This window comes from Plectropomus leopardus, chromosome 14 (assembly GCF_008729295.1).
Source record: "Plectropomus leopardus isolate mb chromosome 14, YSFRI_Pleo_2.0, whole genome shotgun sequence".
NCBI lineage: Eukaryota > Metazoa > Chordata > Actinopteri > Perciformes > Serranidae > Plectropomus > Plectropomus leopardus.
The window spans coordinates 32,452,029-32,470,251 of NC_056476.1; positions in this window are offsets into that span (position 1 = coordinate 32,452,029).

The following is an 18,223-nucleotide window of genomic DNA, read 5'->3' on the forward strand; positions in this document are numbered from 1 at the left end:
GAGACAGTGCACACAGTGTTCATTGCTGAAAATGACTGGCCTGTGGTCTTCGTTCTGTGGGAGTCAATTCTTGTCATTATCATGTTGATTTGTTAAATTTACAGTAAATCTGGCAGAGCAGAGGTCTCTGTATGTATAAGAGAGAGCGAGAGAGTGAGGGGGAGGGATGGGGGCAGTTCATGTGTGCCCATGCGTATGATGTTGCCCTTTGCAGTAACACAGTAAAAATTGTGTCTCTTAGCCTCTGACTGGTTGGCCACCCCTGCTCTACATCCAGCACAATTTTTCTTTTGAAAAATAAACTTATCATCCTGCAGTCCTCCTTAAGCCCTTATCAGTGATAGTGACAGTATTTTGAGCCACTGTCCAAAATAAATAAATTAAAGCAGAAAGAGAAAGAAGCAGAAAGAAGAATTTCTTTAAATTCTCTTTTTCCTCTCTCACCGCAGTAATCTTTAGCATTCTGAAATAATCAGCTCAGCAATATCCCCCCAAAATACATTACTGGCTGATAAATGATGTTACATCTACTAGATCTCAGTCGGGACGCCTCCAGTTTGGAGAAGAGGACTCTTGATGTAATGCTGTGGAGGGGTCAGCAACAAAATGTCTTTTAGACACCTAAAAATGTCCCACCAAAAAAAAGCAAAATCAGTTTAAGTGTACATGATATTGTGAGTATTTCACTGCTTTACCACGATGTCAGGACAGTGGTTTTCAACAGGGAAATGAAGCTGAGTTTGGTGGCTTTGACAAAACCATAGACAGCGAGCTAAAGCCGTCAGCTGCTTTCTCCTTGGAATGGGCTGTCTGACTGAAAGGTCAGGTTATGAGAATACTCCAGCCCGCTTCATCAAACGGGGCCATCCCAAAGCTCCATGTAGGTAACACACTGTCTATGGATAAGTATCTCATACAAACCCACCTCAAAAATCTGAACTATCCCTTTAAGAGAAAGAGATCAGAATATAGTAATCTTTAGAATGAAGCTGATGAATTCTGATGAGACAAAGAACAGATTATTGTGAGCATGGTAAAAGCTGAATTTGAACTCCTAACCTTTGCATCTGTACAAATCAATATCTAGCATGAAAAACAGGGCCATGCCAAGTGGGGTTAGACTGGGTCATTAGAATTCAATGAAGTTCTGTTAACATTTATTCTCATAAATGTATGAGAATAAATGTAAACTGAAGTTTAAAGTAGAAGACTTGACAACAGATGGGCAAAAACAGGACAATACGACACCTTTTGTGTATATACCCCAGTGCAGGTAGTTTCCTGATGACCTCTCTAAACCCACCCACTGGCTCCAAGGCTAGGAGGCCAAAGCAGCCTCAAAAGCAGAAGGCAGAGAGAGGGATGTAACAAAACACAGAAAATTCATATTAGGGATCAATTCTGAGAAAATAAAATCATACATCAACCTTTTCTCGGGTTTACTGTCAAACAATTCTGTGAAAATTAGAGCCAAAGTTTTACTGTCTGGGGATTCAAACCATGGACCATTGTATGCCCACAGCAGGGGCCTTATTTTCAACTATTGCATATGCACGGAGAAGGGCCTAAAATGTACATACGGCACTTTCTTCTTTTTTTATTTTTTAAAAAAACTTGATGACAAAATTAGTGTAAAGTGAGCTTCATAACTTTTCCTTTAGCATCTTTCAATAGTACCACCTCAAATCTCAAATCAGCACTGCCTCACATTCACATTCCGCTGGAATGCAGAGTAGAGGGCCGAACTATATGCTGCTGATGCTCATGGTCTGTTGTAATGTGCACAGATGTTAAAATGCTGGATGATGGCAGGATGTGTCACGTGGAAGAATTAAGGATAGCCTGGCTTTCCTCTGCCTGATATTAATCATGAATATACTGACTCCTATTTATCTTAACCACGTTAACTGGTTAACGTAATCTGTAGAAATCCAAGACAGTATAGCATGGAACAACTAGAATTAAAGAATTGCATTAAAGAATTGCAGAACACCATGTCAGCAATATCAATATTTTATATTTTATATACTGCATATCAACCATACTTGCTGTATATCAGCAAATACAATTTTAAAACTAAAATATAGTGTTTCTATGTAATATTGCTACACTGAACAAGACTGTGTGCACATGGAGCGCCCTGGAGACACTATGGTGCTGCTGCACACACCTCTAGTCACCTTACAAACAGCCTCACTACCTGCACACATGGACTGTATCAATTAGCAAAGACAGTGGGCTGTGTTCTTTTTCTTCACTTCAACTCTTAGATCTGACTATTTTTTCATACGTCAGTGCTGTCCTATTTGATGTACTCACTGCATTAAGTGCAGCAGCAGCATGTTTCCACTCGTTTGTGACTGGACTGCTGTGGCCACCAAACAATCTGTGCTTTCTTACCTTCACCTCACCCAGAAGGACCATGATTTCTGTACCAGAAAAATGCCTTTTCTTCCTATGATTCAATTTAAAGAACCACTGACCAGCTTGATTAGCAAGGTGCATCAGAGATTAACGTTAACTGGGATTTTAATTTTGATTTGCGTAAATTAGACTCAAAACAAAATGCACTAAAAAAATGAACAGCTGACTCCTTAGTGTTTCTTACAGTACATTGAACAAGACATTTTTAGCGAACTAAAAAAACGAAGTAACTTTCATGAACTGTAAACAGTGTCAGAGTTGGAGTAAAACTCCAAGATGTACACAGTGCCAGAGGTTATCCATATGGGGCCATAATTTTAAAAAATCAACATGTTGTATTTTGAAAAAAATTCAAACTATAGCCATGAAGCCCATAAACTAATTAGAAGAATGTTTACTAAACACTGATTGACTTACATGTAAACAGACTATTTGCAACCAGTCACCCCCTGCTAGTAGAAAGAATGCAGGTTTCGAGCGCATCCTTCCACACTGACTACAGTTCTCAGACACAGAGGCTGTCCATTTTATACAGTCCATGTCAAAAAATTATTTTCAAGACATCTACTGAATTGTGAAAAAAAGTTTGCCTTACTGTAACCTATGGCTAGCTTAAAAGTCCATCACGTTACATCTTTCAAAATATGCACAATCAATTAACAATGCAAATTGCCAACAATGTAAGTCCAAACAAAAAATAATAATTAAAAAAAATACAACTCTTAAAATTATAACTTATCAAAACACTAACTCCATTTTTGTGGCGAAACATAATTTTTAAAGGATTTTTAAGCAATTAACAATATGATGAAAGAGTTCAAAATCTAACAGTACAAACTATCAGTAAAAAATATACTGTTGTAATATAATGTTGTAATATTTATCTTTGTTTTAACAATATGCCCCAAATTTCTGTCAACTCTGTCAGATTCCTAAAAGCATCATTTAATCAGACAACAAAGGGGTCAGCTGTATCTGAAGGACACCCATTTCACTTTCTGGTCTCCAAAAATAGAATGCTGCTAAAGCACTGGTAAGCTTTCTATGTTCTTATGAATTAACTAAATAAAACTGCCTTTTGGTGTCCCAGCTCTTGAATTATGGCTTAAACCATACACAGTAGAGGTTTTGCTATTGTTTGCTTCTGCTTTCAAAAATCGGAACCAGCCATGCCTGGCTCAGCATACTGCAAAACGGATCAAACTAACCACCTACCAGTCTGCAGGCCTAAGCAAAATGAGAAAGAGAGACAGTGGAAGTGACACAGCCTACGTATTGTACCTGCACTGACTGAAAACCAGGAAGTAGGAGGGGCTGTACTCACTCTCTCCCTACAGTGGCTCAGAGAGACATGAGCCACTGGCTACACAACAAACATGTGTTCTTTATGCTTATATGTGTTTATCACATACACATACCTGAAACCAGCAGAATGATGTGAGATTTTTATTTTTTTCATAGTTTTACCACCAACACTGCTTTCAGTGTTTTAATCTTAAAAATACAAAAATATACCCCAGTTTTGCACATGACACTGTCGTGGGACGGTGTGTGAAAAAGTATGCCTTCCTGCTAGCACAGTGAGTAAGTCTGGCTTCATTTATAAAAATATATATATATATATTTAATAATACACGCTATCATGTGTAAGCACAAATATAATGAAATGTATGTATGCCAAAAAATATTATGATTTATACACTGTGCGCCTTCCAGAATAGAATTTTATGAATCTCTAAACAAAATTTTGCGCAACTTGGAATATGTCACCCTCTACATGCCCACAATGAACAATATATGGTCCATGCAAAGCTCCTCGTGAATGTTGATACATAGACATGAGCCCGGTAGCACTAACATACCTTTAAATTTAGAAAACAGTCCATGAAGATGTCATAATAGTTTAGGTTAGCATAATATTTAGGTAACTAAAACACAGTGGCAGTGGCTGCATGTGCTTGCCATAGGCTATACAGGCACCTTGGGTGCCACCCTGAAGGGGTCCAAAAATGCACCCAGAAAAAAGAAAAAGTTGACATATACAGCATATATACCTAGTATACCTACTTTCTCTACTGTAATCCACACATCTATAGCTATACACCCACCTCATCAACTACCACTATACCAGTGAGAGGAAAGCAGGTGGAGAGAAAAAAAAGGTTGAAATCATCAGGAGGAGAGCTACTTGACCACAGCTAACAGCCAGGGAGGTTGCATTAAGTTATGATGCATTCAAGCTCTATTCGGTAAAAATGAGTATTAGGCTAGAGATTCTAGAGCTAAAAAGGTATATTTGCACTCATTCTTATCTTATTTTTTATTGTTAGCTAGGTTTGTATTTGCATTTTGGTAATTAACATGCAGTCTCTTGATTGTAGAGCGTAGTGTGTGTGTGTGTGTGTGTGTGTGTGTGTGTGTGTGTGTGTGTGTGTGTGTGTGTGTGCGTGCGCGTGTGCGTGTGTCTGTGCGTCTGTGTGCGCCCGCACAGTGGCATCTCCAGTGTTTTGTGAACAGCCCCGGACATTTCAGACCCTCTTAGAGATTTGCTGCTCGAATAAACTCAGTTAACAGCTCTTCTCGCAGCAGCACAGCGCCTCCCCTCCCTCTTGTCTCTCGCCAGGAACACGCAAAAATTACAGCTCAATTTTCTCAGTAGCCCACTATAATGTGGGCTTCATGAATCTCAGCAAAAAACAATATGTGTGAATGTGCAGTAGTCTTGTAAAATGAATTCAGGTCTGTATGTGTGTGTCCTTGTAAAAAAAAATTTTTATGCGGTATATATATAAATATGAATATATATATATATATATATATACATGTATATATATATATATATATCTTGTTAACTTTTTGGAGCTGTGTTTTTTTTTTTTTAATTATTTATCATATACTGACCCTCCCCTCATCTGTAGATAGATAGATCGATAGATTGATAGCAGGGTATTTTTGTATTTGGCAAGTGTTTAGATGTGTAATTTGTGGCTGATTTCATTGTGTTGCAATATTTGGATTTTATTTGAGAGTGAACTTACTGTTGTTGTTAATAAACTAAAGACCTGAGAGATGACATTTGTTTAGTCAGTTGATCCACTTTTCCTGCATTGTCCATTTCCCTTTAAGGCAAGAAGTCTGCAACATGCTGAGCACAATTTCATCATTTTGCACTATTTTGACATTTTCTTTCACATATTACCATAGACTACAGATTCTCTCTTGTCAGGAAGCCTTAATGTTTGTATAACAATGCTTTTACAGCCTTTTTTAAAATGTGTGATCAAATTATAGCAACAAGCAAAATATGTAAAATTATTGTTATTTTAGTTTTGGAGGTTATCTTATCCAGACCTAACTGGGATGGGATAAAAACCTGATGTAGTCACTGGCTGGTCTGTATAGACAGAGTTTATTGTGGTAATCATCAAACCCATGACTGTCTGTTTCTACTAATTATTCAATTAATTCATTCAATTTTCAAGAAAATAACAAAGGAAAAACTAGCCCTTCTTTCTATGTATCCTACAGCGTTTAGCAGTTAATACGTATAATTATTTTGGAAGCTGTCCAGATTCACATTTTAAGAGATATATTTCCTCCACCAACAAATATTTTACACCATGAGATTTATTTGTCTTTATTCTGAGCTGTTATCAAACCTCAGCAGAACCTTCTCTCCAGGCCCTCGAGGCTAGATCTATGCACACCTTATCAACCATTTATTAAATGAGAGATATCAGTCAATGTGTCCAGCCCTGACACCATAAAGGTTCCTCCTCAACCATAGCCCCAACATTGTGCCACACAAAACCAGATTGGTATTATGTATTAGAAATGTCTTGTTAACTTTATAAATCTGTTTATTATATATACTGACCCTCCCCTTATCTGTAGATACATAAAATTGCAACACAGTTCAATATGTTATAAATGGTCAAAAGAGGCTGATACTCTCCTTAACGTTTTTTAATACATTTTCCATTTTACAACTCTGCTATTACAACTATTCAATAGTACCAACTCTGTATTTTTTTTGAGCATCAAAACTCAAAAAAGCTCAGCTACACCACTAAACTGAGGAATATAAACACTGCAATGGTGTTTACAAATGCAGACATGTTCAGGCATCATCCTGTGTGTGTGTGTGTGTGTATGTGTGTGTGTGCGTGTGTGCGCGCGCGTGCGGGCGCGCCTGTTTTGATGCAGTGTAGGGAGCGTCAGGGGTTAAAAGGCTAAACGGCATGGATCATTGTTCTCGGTGAAAGGCTCCTTTGACGAACCCCACAGGGACAAGTCCACATACACACACAGACAAAAGGCAGCAGCACTCTGGATCCTATTAACAACCACACGGCCAGGGACGGAGGGTGTGTGTGTGTGTGTGTGTGTGTGTGTGTGTGTGTAAATGCAAATAAAAGCAGCTCATCAGTAGGCCCATAGCATTTAAATGGATGCCACTTGCCAGTAATTTTACAGCAGGTGCCCTGTTCACACACTTATCACACAAAAACACACACGCACTGTCACTGTCCGGATGCAGTGACAAAATGTCCTCCACAGCTTGCACAGCAGATGATATCTCAACGGACAGGCAGTCATTTTTCTGATTTGCTCGAATCACTCAGTGTGAGGCCTCCAACACTGACGTTGCCATTTCCATCTCATCTACATTCAAAGGGGTGCCATTTTCTTTTGCTGATCTCAGTTGCTGCAGTGGTACACTCCAAAACCATTTGACCAGGACATGCAAGCTGACAGTGGAGGGGAGGAGGAGAGACAGGAAGAGGAAAGATGAGCGGGAATGGAGGGAGATGTTCCACCTCATTCACTCCCACTCATGCATCTCATGAAACATGCCGACACTACTCTTCCATTCCTCTCTTCATCACACAAACACACAACTTTAAGTCAGCTACAAAGCTTTCTAGATAGAGCAGCAGCTAGCCACCATCTTAGGCTGGCATCTGTCTGTGAAGCTCATTTCATCTTAAGGACAAAGGGCTGGCTGATAGGAAGAACATTTCCTTTCATGGTGTATTTTACACCATCACATGTTATGTGTCATCATATTGCAATCCCCCGAAAAGAACTCTTTATACCATGCTAAATTTTAAAAGATATGATAGCATTTATCAGGGACTGGTTAGTCAGTAAACAATTTAAAAAAGCCTTTGTGCAAAAATCATAATATATAGGCTATAGTAACAGAGCAATCCGTAGGTTTGTTTTCAGAATGCTTATAAACATTTATAAATCACTTCTCATTTTTATTTACCTTTATTTTGTGCTCATTTAAAAAAGACAAAATAATAAACAGTCTATTAAAAGGTAGTCAAATGTAGAAATGTGAAGATGAGTTCAAATGAGAGTCGGAGGATGTGTGTGTGCGTGTGTGTAGGTGGGTGGGTGTTGGGGGTTTATTTTGGCGTTGGTTTGACGGCGGGTGCAGCATGGGCACTATGTTGTTATCCAGCTACTCTTCAGGCAGGACACGCCTTCTCTGAGCTCTGAGCTTCTGCTGCAGCACCCTTCACGGCATTACATCACCCAACTAGAGAGCACCCCACAAAACACACACACACACACACACACACACACACACACACACACACAACGCTTGCACCATACCAACATCTGCATACACACCTACCTGTGCCAAAGTAATACACATCATACACAGATTTTCAGCATATACAGGATAAAATGCAAACCATGCACTAACCTGACTGTACACACATGCCCAAATGACTGCAGACACACATAAAATTACACATGCATGGCAACAACCAAAGCCTGGATATACAGCTCTCCATCAGCGTGCGCTACATACACTCCTCCAGCAAACACACCCACAAATACCTCACCTCTTCCCCACCAGCAATTTATATAACATCACACTGTCTCTCTCACTCTTGCAAATCCTTTTTTTCCTCTTTACAACTGATTTATTTTTGTTTGTTTGTTTTAAATGATCTTTCTATTTCAAAATACTCTGATTAGTCCATGAGCAGAAAAAAACAATGTGAGATACGACATACCTCTGCATTATTAGGCCTGAATAAATCTGACATCATTGCAATAAAAAGGGGAAATCATTTTCTGTTTTGTTTTTTTTCATTTATATTTGAACACCTAATTTAAAAGGAGGTCTATAATGTAGGCACAACGGATATTTCCGATACGGAGTATAGAATATTTGTGGGCCAGTAATGTCACATACTATTGCATCTTAAAAAAAATAGGAAACGAAAAGGCGGGGGTAGGGATTGGCATAAAAACGACGAAATAAAAGAAAGAGCATTCTCTAAAATCCTGCGCAATATTTGACTGTACCCGCCCAGAGGGATTAGTGTTACCTTGAGAGCCCTTGGCTTTTTGCGCCTGATTTGTCAGTGCAGTTAATCGGCTGCCAACCAGAAAAAAAAAAAAAAAAAAAAAAAAACAGGAGAGCCAAATTACCCAAAACAGCCTCCATCCTGCCCCGAACAACCCCCACCCAGCCCTCAAAACAGGGCGGAAAGAAACCGAGAAGGAAAATGAAATGGAGAGTGGGGGTTTCATATTTTGCAGAAAATACGCACCGTCCGTGACAGCGACGTTTCACTCTAACAGACATTTCCACCGACGGGCAGTTGTCAATAGTGACCTAGTGACCACACATTTACATTACACACATTTACATCATATAAGACACACACACACACACAGTGTGTTTTCGAAAAGGACTAATTGTTGGCTTTGTGGAAACAGAATACAGAAATTGTTTCCTGTGCTCTGGTGTTGTAAATGATTGTGTGAGCGGGTAACGCGCAGGTGATGCCGCACCTTTGGGCCCTACGCAGGAAAAGAGACGCATTCTCTGAGCGGGTTACGCCCATCCTAAAGCCCGTTTTGATAAAAACCTGATTAGGAATTCCCTCTGCATAAATGCCCAAGAATCATCTAATCCCATTAACTCTTAAAATCCAACACATCGAAGTGTGTGCTACAGCTACACAACGAATTAAAAATAGAATTGTCATTGTGTCGCCTTTGTGAATCCGCAGCAGTTTAAACTCTGATCCATCAGTTCCTCTGACTGCTGATCATTTTTTCTCAGGTGAATAGATATTAGAGGAAAAGGCGTGAGGCAGACGGAGACTGAGGCCTGGCTGCTTATTCAGAGGCAGCTAGTGAATTTCTGCGGCGCAGAGGCCTTTTATTTTCCTGCAATGGAAACGGCCAGATTGGCTGTAGAAATGGGACACACTCTGCATCCGTCGCAGTTTAAATAAAACGTGTGCAAAAAAGCAGAGCTCATTTAAATTAAAAGTCCCTTCTGTAAATGGATTGGAAGCTGGTACAGATAACAGGCCCAGACTATGACTTTTTAAATGTGGATTGTTGAAGAAAAAAAAGATGTCAGCTCAAATTGCAGCATGAAGTGCCAAATAATGGCAGTATGTGACAGCCGTCCTCCTGCTGTCGCTCCCGACGCCATTTGATTCAATGGGGAAACGAAATATTCCACATCATCATAATCATATTTTGTCAGGAAAATATTTTGGACCTCCACAAAATCATTTCTACATTAGCTTTTAAAAATTGTCAACGAATTTCTTCAATTTATTTCGATATTTCAGAGGTATTTTAATATGAGACAAACATTTTTAAATGATACCTTTTCAGACCTCAGTTCTGCAGGTTTATGGCTTTTCTGAAACGCAAAAAAAAAAAAAAAAAAAAAAAAAAACACAGCTCCAACCGTTTGATTTATTTTGTAAATGTTTGAACAACCAGCAGCTGGATTTCCGAATCCAGAGGAAAAGGCATAATGGAGGAATGTGATGGTTATTCCAATGAAGGAAGTGTGCGTGCAGCCCGCTGCTGCGTGCCGCCCATCTCCGTTAACACAGAAGGTCATGTATCAAACTGCATGTCATTCTGTTTCAATTCCATCGAAATATGCATGTATATTTAAAGAGTGTTTGCTGTGCGCAGAGGGCTGTGCGCTGCGTGTCACCGTGCATTTGTTTGACATTTTAACATGAAGCTGAAGACGAGAACAATGCGCGGACACTGGACACCTGGCGTTCATGCTATTTATTATTCATCAGCCCAAAAACAAGGTAAAGCAAATCTATTTAAGCCGCAGTTTACGTTTTTTTTCATAGTTGATGCTCTTTCTACTTGATACTCAAGCGTGTTTTCAACGCTGCACGGTCGATTTGCGAGATGCAATAAAAATAAAATTGATAATTTATATTGTTAATATCGCCTCGGGGGAGCGGAGAGAAGAGGCGAGGACATGTAATTCTACACCCGCCTGTTACAGTGCCTCTGCTCCACCGGGGGAATTAAGGGGCCAACATCGCAGAAATTCCAGTTACGACTCTCCCAGACGCCGCTGGATCTTCAGAGGACCCACACCTGCTCCGGCTCGATCCGGTGCGCGTAAACTGCGAATAAAAAGTCCTGCAAAAGTGGCGAGTTCCGCGATCTGTGTGCGCCAGGATTGGAACCTGCAGTCTTGTCTGCCTCATATTTCCTCTGGCACCTGCCTCTATTTGACTTCATTAAATTCAGGAGGCTTTTCTGCGCGGCAAGGCAACATGAACAGGTTGGAGTAAAAAGATGACGGCACTGACCTTAGTTAAACACTCCACCAAGCGTATCCAACTGCTAAAATCCAGCTGTAAACTCCACTGAGGCGTAGTTTTTAAAATCCAGGATCCTGCTGAAAGCAGCAGTGTTTCCGCTGCTGACAGTGCTGGTGCGGAGCGGTGGGGCGGGGAGCACCAGGCGGTACCCGGCTGGGTTTATCGCTCCTCACAGGTGCGTCGACCAGGGTGCATCATACGCACAAAGCCGCTGTTTGCTTGGTGCGACTTGCAGCGGCTGCAGGCAAGGGGCGCACCACGCACACACACGCGCACACACGCGCCAATTTGGTCCGCCCTCAACACAGTACACGCCATTTAAAGGCGCACGTAGGTTCGTAAGCAGGCCCGACGCACACGCACCTACGTATGCAGGCCTGTATGTAAGTAACAGTGCACTGTAGGCTCTGTAAATAAAAGAGTGAGTTCCCATGAATTGCACACATGCATTCATGGGAACTCACTCTTTTTTAGTCACTGTTTGTGATGTTTCCGAATATGACCCTGACCCCGTGATGTACAGATGGCCTATGTAATATATTTTTCTGTCAATACTAGGGTTCAATTTGACATGAGATGATGTTGGCCAAAGAGGAATCTCGAGAGGACAAGTTATAGTGAAAAAAGAGATGAAAAGTAGAATGACTCCATGTCTGGAAATCCAGCTAGTCTCCTGTGTTTAACTCTCATGAAGTCTGATTTAGGTCATTTATCATATTAAAATTACAAAAAAGCTCTTTTTTATAAAGACAGCATGAACTCAAATTTTTTGATGATTCCTTACAAAGTACAAGGTTGATTTGTTATGTGTTGCAAATGGTTAACATGAGGTTTTCCTTGTAAAAAAAAATGCTTATTGCTGAGTTGACTGCATAAAAGAGAAGAGAATATCTTCATTGTCATTGTACAGGTAAATACAACAGATATAGTTGCACTGCCTGAGCAGGGTTCATATAGAATAAAATGAAATAAAATAATAATAGCTAAGTTCTATTTCACATGCATACACACAGACCAGTACAAACACACATACACAGTGCCTATGCATACATCACTGCTTGCAAGCACTTGCATAGGAGCATAGGAGCATTAAAGTGAAAATTACTGCACATAGAGGAATAAAAGTGCTTCTAATTGGAGGATGATGAATGTCAATCCCTGGATTCCTAAAGTCGTTATGTTTAAATTATCAGAATTTTTCAAACTGTTCTGATAACATACATCTTTGTTTGTCTGCTGCGATCCTTAGGAAAAATTTCAGCAATGTATGGGTTGTTTTCAGTCTCCCCTCTTAACGTCCTTAGGTCAGATTCATAAGGGCATCCAACACTTCAGTGCAAGTCCTCTGACCTAAACAACAAAATGGAACAAAAGGTTACTCATTGTAAAATGATCCATACGAGTGTATTCTGATCTGATGAACAGAAAATAATTTATTGTCTCCTGTTGCAGAAATTTGTCTTTAGTTTGCACAGAGCCCTAAAGTACTGAAAGGTGATTTTTTTTAAATTTATTTATTATCTTGTATGCACAAGATAAAGAATTTCACCTTCTGGGACTTTAGGGCCTCTGTTGTTTTGCATGTGCATAATCTGTTATTACAAAGTGTTTGTTAAAACACACATAAAATACTACTCAGCAGCTCCCATCAGCAGAACAACCTTTCTTATCAGAGTACTATTGACCTCCCAGACTGCACACAAGCCAGATTAATACCTCTCTCTGTGCGCATATCGTCATTCATTCATTAATTAATTTCATTATTTATGTTATGAAGTTATTTAGTTATTTAAAAAATGTATCGATGGCGGTGTAGTGGTCAGCACTGTCATCTAGGGTGTCCCCAAGGAGGAGGGCTCCAACATAAGGTGGGAGGGGTCTCTTGAATTTCCATGTTCTTTCCTTGTCAACGGGGCTTTTCTGTTTCCCACAGTCCCAAAACATGCAGATTATTTGGTGACTCTAAATTGGCTGCAGGTGTGAATGTGAGCGTGAACAGTTGTCTGTCTCTGTGTGCCAGCAGTCTTGTAATGTAACAAAGTAATTATACTTTTGCTTAAAGTATTTTGCTTAAAGCGAGTTTTTATTTTTCTGTCAACTTTCACAGTCCTCCATAGTACTCCATGGTAGGGGAAATGTAGTACTATGGAGTAGTAGTACTCCATAGTAGTGATGTGTCCTTCCATATCGAGGCTTCAAAGCATGTGTCGAGTAATTCATGAAGATTTCTGTGAAGCGTGTATCGAGGCTTGTATCGATGACGTATGTGGTGATGTTCGAAGCCTCGGGAGCCGGCTGTACCACGTGACTGATTCAGGAAATGGTTCGCGGGTTTGGCGTGCGATTCGAAATATAAGGGGTAATGAAACGCAACGGACCCCCACTGTCCCCTCACATTTTGTTGACTCCAGACTTTATTGTGCGTTTGTTTGCAATATATTTGAGCTTATTAATGAGTAGGCTATATTATTGGTTTATTGGCATTATCATTTAAGCACAATTCAATTTATAGCTTCACGCACCAAAGCCATGGTGTCATTATAATCACTCTGCCTGTTTTACATTTATTGTCCACTTGATGGCACAGTAGAGCAAATGAAGCATCATGAAGCTTCGGCCCATGAGTGAACCAACTGGATAGAGAGCTTCAATCCTTCATGACACTTCATCCTGCCATCACTCCTCCATAGTACTACATTTCCCTTAAACATTTCAGTTACTTATTACAAAATGGGGAAGAAAGGGAAAAGGGAAGGAAGGAAGAGGGGACAGATGAATGAAGAAGTGAGAGGAAGAGAAAAACTGAATTTTGTTCTTTAATTCCTTTAAGTTGTGAAAAATAACAGGTTTTCTTCGAGCACAATGTATGCTCTATTTTGAGTATGGTGTATGTTAAAATGAAATAAACAACATAATTTTCAAAATCTGACTGCTTGCTTTTTCATTACCAGCATTTACTTGTACTTTTACTTTCAATAGGCTACAAGTACATTTACTATCATAAAATTACTTTTGATATTTATGTTCAGTAAATATCAGATACTGATTTTAAACATTTGTAAACATTCCTCTGCATGTCTTTCAAAGAATAATTTATAGTTCAAGCAAAATCACTTTGCATTTATTTTCATGTACCTAATGATGGCAGGACTATCATACGGTTTGTAGACATGCACCAAAAACGAACTATGCAGAACTCATGTGTTTTCTTTACTGCTTTCCCACCAAAATTAACGTGTGTAAACATGGGTAAACCCGCTACATACTGCATTCCCACTGTTAACAGTAGACAGCAGCAGGAAAAGGTCAGATATTAGCAGACATTGCAGGATGCCATGGCCAAAGAAGAACAAGGGCTGGTGTTTCAGGAGGAAAGTTGAATACTTTCTTATTTAAAGATGAAACAGTTGCGTTAGTGTAATTTGTATGTGATTTTTTTGTTTTGTTTTTTAAAATAAGACATATGATGTGAAAAGCAGGTATTTTCATATTACCTAATGTAGCCCCCACCCAAAAAAGTTTGGACACTCCTGACCTAGAGGTTTCTCTCTTAACCAGAACAGCAAAAGACAGCAAAGAAATCTCAAAGTTTCTGGCTGACAATATCTGGAAACATGAGGTGAACAGTAGTTTGAGAAGGAATCAGATTACCTTGTTGTGATATTCCCCGCCTCTCTTCAGACCTAAGAAAGGACTTCAGACCCTGATTGGCCCAGAGGGAAAATGCACCAAGCTGCTGTCAGTTCTTCCTCAGGAGCCAGTCCCTCAACCCTGCACACACGAGATCATCATGATTCTTATCAACATGGGGGAATTATGACATGTGACTAAAAGGAATTGGAGAGTTGGAAATGACAGCAAGAGCAAAAGCATGAGAATGTACACAACCCACAGTGCAACTTGACAACAGTCTGGTCAGAGATTTAGGAGTATTTAGCTAGTAGTGGCTTTGAAATGGAGATGAAACGAAAAATCCCTCTTTAATTATTTTCAATCACATTCTGGACATATTCTTAACAACTGATGCAAAAAAATATTAACACAAAACAATCCTCTAATCTTTTAGAAGTACAGTCATGTTTTCTTCTTGTGAAACAACCAACCAATATCAGTTAGTTATATCATGACATCCACCCATCAATCAGTGTGCCACAAGGAGTGAACATTCATTGATTAGCAAGTTAGCAACATCATGCAGTGTCAGTGTGTCTTTGTTTCCCCAAAATACAGTGGCTACTGTACTGTACTCTGGCTAAAACTAAATTCACTATGAGTAAAGTAGTATAGATAGATAGTAGTATAGACAGATAGATGTTAAATATTGGTCAGAATGAAAACTGATAGATATACCAAATGTCCACAATTAACAACAATTAACATTGTATGGATGTTACCATTATGTTTTGCAGATGTTGGGTTTTGTTCTGCATGCCTTATGATTAGGGGTGACTGTGGCTCAGGGGTATAGTGGGTCGTACACTATTTGGAAGATCAGCAGTTCTATCCCTGGCTCCCCCAGAGCAAGAAACTGAACACCAAATTGCTCCTGTGGGTTGTTTCATCAATGTGTGAGTGTGTATGATTGGTTACTGAATAGCAGGTGGCAACGTATAGTGGCCTTGGCCATCAGTGTGTGAATGTGTGTGTGAATGGGTGATGTGACATGAAGTGCAAAAGCACTTTCAGTGGCCAATAGATTAGAAAAGCATTATACAAGTGCAGTCCATTAAATGTTGTTTTTTATGAAGATATGAAATTTGCACTGAAATAGACACTGGATTTTGGATAATAACCAACATAACGTAAAACCAATTAAATGTCAGCATCATCTACTGTCAATAATCATCATCTGTCATAAGTGTTCGCAACATATTCTCATCCAAAGTCGTCACATGTTGCCGCTTTGCTGTGGACTTCTGCGTCTACATATTATGACATATTATGTTTTAGGTATCCTTCTGTGTCTACTATTTACATTATGGCTGTTACTGTGATGTCAACAAATGCACATGGTGGGATGACAAAGCACGTGATTATGTTTAACCAACCAGCACATGGCAACAAACATCCTTAGGCGATGTGAGGGTCTAAGGGCAGAGGGATGTCGTATGCTGTAAAGCCCTCTGAGGCAAACTATGTTTTGTGATAATGGGCTTTTAAAAATAAAATTGACTTGACTTAACTTGACTTGACATCAACAAATGCACATACTGGCACTGATGGTTAAGATTCAGGGAAGGAGGCACATGTTGAGGTGTAGAAAAAAAATCATCACATTCAGACAGGAAGCCAACACCAGACCCCCGAATGAAAGTGTGGGATTTGTGGGGCTAATTCACACTCCTTTATATTCATTACCATCAGCATTTCAACATGACGCTGTCCTACTGTATTTCATGAGCATGTGACAGGCTCTGTCTCAAGTGATTCTGCCCATGTACATATTAAGTGGACACAGCAAGTGTCATCTGACCACGTTCTCAGCTGATGCCATCCAGCAGTGTTTAATATGCATGGGAAAGGTGGCTTTTGGCATCGTACACTTACTCCAAAAGCACTGTCAAAGCCACGCTATTTTACGAGTTTGTAATGAGAATGGGCTGGTATTCTCAGTCAAATTAACACTGGCATTAGACGGTGTCCTGATGTTGAATTTTGTTCACCAGACATCCCAACCTAAATTCAACCAAATATCAACATCTAATGACGGTGGCTGGCTGGAACATTATGAGCAAGGCACTTTATAGTGGACTGCCTCAGTGACTACCATTCCATGGAGTATACCATGGACCTCATCCTCGATAGCTCCCTCCAGAGACACAAAAGGCTTTTTACAATTTTTTTTTTCACATGTGCAGTTTGTGGGTTAAAGATTAAGATATGTTTAGACAACCAAGAAAACAGTTATAAGTTTAGAAAAGATCATGACCAACCAACCATTTTCTGTAACTGTTAATCCTCATGCAGGTGGCGGTGTGGCTGGAGCCAAACACAGCTGACACTGAGCGATAGGCAGGCACACCCTGGATAGGCCACATCATGGCCATTGTTACCAGAAATTGTTGCTGACAGTAGAAGACAGGGTGCAGACAGTGGTCTCTGGTGTTAAAATCAGATCGTTCAGAAATCAGAAAGTTACTGTGATAACTGACTCGGGAAGGAAAGCACATGTCGCTTATTGTATTGTTGAAAGCAATAAGGAAACAAGGTGACATATTGTTAAGTATTCTTCACATTTCAAATGTATTTGACAGGGGTTACCACGTGTCCTTTTTTCTTTACAATTTTAAGGTTCCTTCTATTTCTGTTTTTTTTCCCCCAGCTTTCAGCTTCTTTTAGCTCATTGTGGACTATACTGGTAGCACCTGCCTGTGTTTTCTTTGGTTTGTTTGTTTTTATTGGTGAATAAAAACAAACATGAAGGTAAACTGAAAGAAAAGACTGGATTCCAGGATTCCAGTAGTAGAGATTTGAAAATATCAGAAAGGGAATGTGTGTGTGTGTGTGTGTGTGTGTGTGTGTGTGTGTGTGTTTGTGTGTGTGTGCATGCGCTCATGTGTGCGTGTGTGCCCAGAGGGGGGTGCTGACAAAATTTGAATTGTTTATACATATGCAGAATTTGGTTTTCATGTCTTTGTTTTTTTTTTTATATTTTTACTTCCCTTAAAGAGGGGGGGGGGTTAGGCCTGGCCAACCCTAACGCCTATCCACCCCCACCACACGGCTAGTGTGCATATATATACACTCACCGGCCACTTTATTAGGCACACCTGTCCAACTGCTCGTGAACGCAAATTTCTAATCAGCCAATCACATGGCAGCAACTCAATGCATTTAGGCATGTAGACATGGTCAAGACGATCTGCTGCAGTTCAAACCGAGCATCAGAATGGGGAAGAAAGGTGATTTAAGTGACTTTGAATGTGGCATGGTTGTTGGTGCCAGACGGGCTGGTCTGAGTATTTCAGAAACTGCTGATCTACTGGGATTTTCACGCACAACCATCTCTAGGGTTTACAGAGAATGGTCCGAAAAAGAGAAAATATCCAGTGAGCGGCAGTTCTGTGGGCGAAAATGCCTTGTTGATGCCAGAGGTCAGAGGAGAATGGCCAGACTGGTTCGAGCTGATAGAAAGGCAACAGTAACTCAAATAACCACTC